This window comes from Lissotriton vulgaris, chromosome 1_1 (assembly GCF_964263255.1).
Source record: "Lissotriton vulgaris chromosome 1_1, aLisVul1.2, whole genome shotgun sequence".
NCBI lineage: Eukaryota > Metazoa > Chordata > Amphibia > Caudata > Salamandridae > Lissotriton > Lissotriton vulgaris.
Genome location: NC_141685.1, coordinates 939,534,203 through 939,541,049, shown reverse-complemented (window position 1 = coordinate 939,541,049; position 6,847 = coordinate 939,534,203).

Sequence of the window (6,847 nt, the reverse complement as noted above, 5' to 3'; positions counted from 1 at the left end):
AGTCAGGTTTGAGAATTACAGAACCACAGTTCCCACTCCTCCATGCGATCAATTTCGAAATTTGATCTTGCCACGCTGTTCTTATTGCGGCCAAATTGCTCTTTCTATAGCATGAAGGGCCCTGTAATTGTTTTTCCGCCTCATCAATGTACATTTGGCGCGGCCACAAACCAATATTTCTGCCTTTGTCCGCCTGGCGGACAATTATATTTTTGTTTGAATCAAGTTTTTTCACCAAGTTGTTATAGCTTTGATTCATTTTATTTATTGCGGCATGTTTCCTGTTAGTGTCTGTGTACAATTTGTTCAGGTCTTTGGTAATGAGTTCCTGATACACGTCCAAGTTATCGTGTGTCATGATAGGTAAGTAAACCGATTTGGGTTTGAAAGGAGTACTACATGAAGCTCGATCTCTACTTGATGTTGTTAGTGGAGATGCGGTCTGCGCGTGTGCACCCTCAAGTGCTGAGCACTCGTATTGGAATTGTTGTCACGCCTCGCTCTAGGCGTAGGAGGGAAGCACCACCCCAGAATTGCCAAAGGGGGCCACGGCGCACAATTCATGCTGTTGCTGTTTGTGGCGAGACTGATTTTAAGATGGGCAGAGAGAGGCACATCACGGTGCATACAGTGCTGAAGGTTTAACTTTACTTACCCATCCCAATTGGGCAGGAGGCAGCAGTGTGACGCTACAAGTCCCAGCAGGCTTTGGGGCTAGCAAGTAATGAGCTGATTGGAGCCTTGATTAATAAAGTGTCAGCTGACATGCCAATTGTCGAGTGAGCCTATGATTAAGGGACTAACGGAAACGCGTCAGGCAAAACACTCAGAGGTTGGTGTGCTTCGGATGCCAGAAAAAACAGATTGCGGTCTGCGCGTGTGCACCCTCAAGTGCTGAGCACGAACCATCCAGCTTTCATTTAAAAGGCACCTTGCTTTATTTTTCCCGGGTGAGCAATATCCAGACCTGACACATTTCGAGATCGCCTCTCTTTATCAAATGTCACTGCCACGATTGACCCACAGGAAGCTTGACTAATCTTCACTGAGATAATAGGAAAATATGGTGTTCTTAACGGGACTACAATTCCCAGCACACATTAATTAAACTGACATCGCACTCAGCGGAGATTAATTAAATTCGTCAAGAACTTCCTGTGGGTCAATCCTGGCAGTGACCTTTGATAAAGAGAGGCGATCTTGATAGGCATCAGGTCTGGATATGGCTTCAAATGAAAGCCGGATGGTTTGTTTTTGTTGTGTGCGCTCCTACTCTTATGGGCGTTTTATTGATTACCATATTATGCACGGCAGCCCTTGCCGTGGGGAGCTGTACCATCCACCAAATACCAAGGAGGCTGCTGGGCGGGAACTTTTTCCAGACTTGTTAGCAGCACAAAAATGAGGTAACTTACTTGATTTGAACTACTGGGGTCCACGAGGGCATCTTAAACGGAAATACAGGAAAAGGCCATCAGGACTTATGAAAAGGAAAATATGGTGTTCTTAACGGGACTGCTATTCCCAGCACGAATTGGATTGAACAGACATCGCACTCAGCGGAGATTAATTAAATGCGTCAAGAACTTTCTATTGGTCAATCATTTGATAAAGAGAGGCGATCTCGAAACGCATCAGGCCTAGATATTGTTCACCCAGGAAAAATAAAGCAAGGTGTGCGCTCCTAAGCTTATGGGCGTTTTGTTGATTACAGTATATATATATATATATATATATCGCTGCACGCTTTCTGTGTCCAATTGCAGTGTCAGAAAAAGATTGGCTCGCACACTGGTATCCGTTTAACAAATTTTATTCACCAAACCCCCCTCACCCCTTACAGACGCGTTTCGCCTTTGCAGGCTTCGTCAGTGTAACGTTAGTGTAAAATTGAAATCACCATTTTAAAGCCATTGGTCAGCTATACACTTCATGGACATAAAAGAAGGACATATCTTGTATAGCATTATAGTGGCCATCTTGTAATGTGCAAATTACATTAAATCTCAGGCTGTCCCATGGTGACTGACGTGAAAGTGCATTGTGCTCATTAAAAACATGTAACGTTATAAAACAAACAGTTTTTTTCATAAATTCATTATACACAGCATAATCTGGTCAACAATTGAGAACCAGCGCCTCCTCCATGATAGGAAGTATGGCACACTCCGGGGTAAGGGTAAAGGCTTTATTGAAATTAATGCGCGTGGTGCTTGCAGTCCCTCAAAACGCTTTGGCAGACGCGTTTCAAGCCTTCCAATGGCTCTCATCAGTGCCTTGTTCCAGGGGCTCCGCGCTCTCTCTATATATATATATATATATATTCACTGAAAAAACCCTAGGTTTTACACACGTTATAGTTAGGAAGTAGCATTTAAAAAACCTATGAAATTCACTGCAAAAACCATAGGTTTGACACATGTTATAGTTAGCTGGACATTTTACTCATATAAAACCAATGAAATTCCCCGTTATAGTTACTTCAGCTAACTATAACTCGCGCGCCCGCAATGCACTGCTGATGATGTCACACATTTGCTCCCCTGTGTCGTAATGAGGTCCATAGACAAAAACTACAGGGCCAGCATTATACACATGCACAGAACCACAAAACCACAAGAGCCACCATGTTAATATATATCCTTAATATAATAAACCTCTGAGAATGGATACATATTTCCGTGGCACCCCATAACAGAAATGTGGCGTCCTCTGACTCTGCTCCATTACCAAACACCCTAACCCCCCGCCCCCCTCACTCTTCACTAAACTCCGCACTCCACCCCACCCGGACCCCCTATTACAAACCCCCAACCTACCCTCCCTGCCCAAGCCCACCATGAACCTTAAACCGCCCCTGGAAAACTTATAAGACACAGGATTACTAAAACTCAAAGAATAGGCAACAGGCAGATAATCTAAATAGTACATAAAGGCACATATTTTTTCCATAATACTATTGAAAAACATGTTCTATTTTTTATAAATCTATCATGCATCTGACCCTCTAGAACCACTTTCAAAACGTGAACTATAAACCTCTACATTTCATTTTCAAACCATACACTTTCAATTACATTATTTTTTTTTTTACAATTCATGTAATGTTACACACCTTTTCTAAAATACACCAGTCCTTGTTATTTATAAGGATTTATTTTCAGTCTTCGTCAGTGACACTTTTTTAACATATAATGAAAATCACTGTAACTTTTTAAACGACAATGCTATCGCGGTAAAAATAACCCTCCATTTGCTTTCCTTTAAGAATGCAGACTATCTACCCCTCGCATGCGTTTCTTGATATTTGCATTTGGCAGCGAATACCGACCTTGAATCGGAAGACATGAACAAGAGCTCCATTGTCACATTTAAAACTGAACGTAGCATCTGCTCACACACATATCTTTCACTTAGCTAACATTCACAGAAAACAGCATTGATGTAAAAAAAAATGACCTTGCTTTACAACTTGCTCAAATGACTCCCTTATTTTTTAACGCATCCTCCACTTCAAGACAGGCTACTTTTTTGATAACTACTAAGCAATATTTAAGTGACTAGACTCCTAGAAAATGTATCAAGTCATTCTGCTCCTCTCCACTGCATAGCCGGCAACCTAATTCTGTGAAGTTGCTATACAACCGGCAGTGCTGCGCCGTTTCCTTTACCATCTTGGGAAATTCAAAATGGATGTCCCTCCTGCCTTCGCAAACGAGCCGGACCACTTAGAACTATTTCGACAGAGAATGCTTCTGTACTACGGCACCTTAGCACTCTCAACTTTGAATACTTCATATCGATTATCATTTCGATATTCGTATTTCACCTGTGTGCAGCCTGTATTTCATTGCCTGAGCTGTGATTTCACGTGGGCCCTGGATTTATGTCTCTGCAATTTGGTACCTCCTGAAGCGAATTACAATCACCTCATGAATCCGTTACTTGATCATGAACAGCTTTGTTACAACGGAGGGTTTATGGCCTTTGCAGCGATACAAGGAGTTCTGGGTCATTGGAATGTATTCGCAGCGGCGCAAGATTTCCTAACAGAGAGCTACATCGAAAACCCACCGAGCTGCCCTATGATGGTAAAAGACGCTCCAATAATGACAGATCATGAATGCTCCTTTCCTCTTCTCAATTGGATGGCTGACATGTTTTCAGATAATAACAGTGATTTCTTGTTAGAAGCACTTGCTGCCTATTTTGCCTACACAATGGACGGTTAACTCTTTCCTAACAGAGAACTACATCGAAAACCCACCGAGCTGCCCTCTGATAATAAAAGAGGCTCCGATTTTAACAGATCATGAGTACTGCTTTACTCTTTTCCATTGGATAGCTGACATACTTTCAAATGATAAAAGTGATTTCCTGTTAAAAGCAGAAGCTACCTATTTTGCCTAAACAATGCTTCAATAACTCTTATACAAGCCATTGACGTCCTCATTTCCTTTTGCTTCCCTATATTCTTCATGTTCTTTTCCATATTTTCTTTTGAAGAACAGACCTATTGCCTTTACTAACAGTGGACATTATGATTTCGTGCTGGTTAAATTTTGGTCTTTTATGTGGACTACATTTGTTTCTTCAGCTACTCGATTTTCAACTTTATTTTTTTACAGTCTAATCTCAACAATTCTATTGCATATCTTATCTAAGGTTATTTCAAAAGTACTCGATGCAAAACTCGCTAATATATGCTACATGTGCCCTAATTAATGTGTAAATTTTAAACGAGTTCTTTATAACTGTAAACGCCCTTTCGCATCTCAACTGCTTATTTCCGCCTCACACGCCTCTACTCCTTTAATTTCCTATAAAATTATGTTTTTAAAATACTTTACAGAAAAATATGTTCTTTCAACAATATTTCCATTATTACTTGTGCTGTATTTCAAATGCAATACTGCAACCTTCAAAAGATATCTCAATACAGTAGTTCTCCTCAATAGTGATTTGCGCAGCATCCAACAGATTACATACATGCACCTCTCACCATTTTATCGCTTTTGGCGCCTTTTTTTTCCCCTCACACACTGACATAACACAAACTTGATAGTGCTTCGCATGTAGACAGCTGATTGATAAAGTAATGATGTATAACCACTTGCATTTTCATATATCGTTCCCTAACTGAAAGGCCAGAGACCTCCTTCCATTTATTAAAATATGATATACTTCCTTATAAGAGTGTACAATGTTTTTTTCCAACTATATTCATTTTTCTTCAACTATAGCGTTTGCATTCCATGTAATACTGACAATACCAATTACTGTGTTTTTTGCAATTTCTGTACTCATATTACATAATGATTTGCCTTTAAAACAGTACATTTCTAAATAAACATTTCAAATATTCATGGTTTCTCTTTTAATCCATAATCTCAACTGAAATGATTTCATATTGAAAAACTATTCATGGGTTCCACATAACCTTAATTGTAGTCACTGTGGACCTTATTTATGAAGACCTTCCGCCGCCGGTGCCTCATTTTTTAAAATGGGAAAAAGTGACGCACCGGTGGTGCAAGGCCTTCATAAATAAAGTCCTGAATGTTTTCTTTTCTCAACCTCACTTACTGATACTAGAACCTGCAAGCCAATTACGGCCTGTGAACTCTTTCTTAGTAGGTCGCGCACCGTACAGACAGTTGTACCTCTGTTAAAAAATTTTTTTTACTGTTACCAAGCACCGCCACAGTTCCGCTTCACTCAGAGTAAATCACTGCTCCCACGCTTCTACAGGCCAAACGCTATGTCGTATTTCTCTCCTTATCACCCTTTCATCTCCACAATAACAAACAGTTCTCCGCCTGCCACCACAGAACAGAGTCAGATGCAGAGGCACCAAAGAGTGAACCCATCACCAACTGCCATCTCCGGCTGTTTCCATGGTTACACCTCATTCTGCACCTTGCTGAAGGCAGAGGTCAAAAGTTCATGTCTCAACGTTCTACAGCAAACTAAGAACACTGTTCTCCCTCCAGAAACACCTGCCAATCCACAACTCTGTTACATGTCTTTTTTTTTCACACCCAATAGTACTTTTCGTTGAACATAAACATTAACATGCAACGTACTCTTCAATCTCCACTTATTACAATCAACCAATCATTTTTATCTTTTTAACCACACCCAGCCTCTTCCTTTTTCTTTATTTAGAATTTCAACTTCTAACTACCATTCCACTTCCAGAACCGATCGGAGGACGACTGCAAATCCCTTGAAAATGAAGGTCTGGCTAATAGGACACAGTTATATTCACTGGAGTGAAAAATATGCAGTAAGTAGACGAATTTGCAACCTCGGCTTACCAAATGTACACATAACATGGATAGCCAAAAGAGGATTGAAATGTCACCAATTGATTCCATTGGTGAAAACTTTTATGCATCTCCCAGAACCAGACCTTATAATTGTGCACTGTGGTGGGAACGATCTAGGCACAATCACTGGGGTAGGTCTGGAAATCCTTCTAAAAGACACCTTTCGACAATTGATGACACTTTTTCCTCGATCTGCCTTGGTATATTCCAATATATGCCAAAGACAGAAATGGAATTGGTCCAATCAACATTGTGCACAATTTGAGAAAGCAAGGAGACATGTAAATAAATCTGTTTCTGCGTTCCTCAGAGATTATAGCATGGGTTCTATTTACCACAACAACTTGCGATACCACATGCAAGACGTATATAGGAGAGACGGTGTTCATTTCACGAATGAGGGAAACAGAATCTTCCTCTGCAACATCAGGCTCTGCATCGGTACTTACTTATAAATGCAGAAAACACTCAATTAACACAAGGGCTCTTTTCAGAGCCACCTTATATCTAAGCAC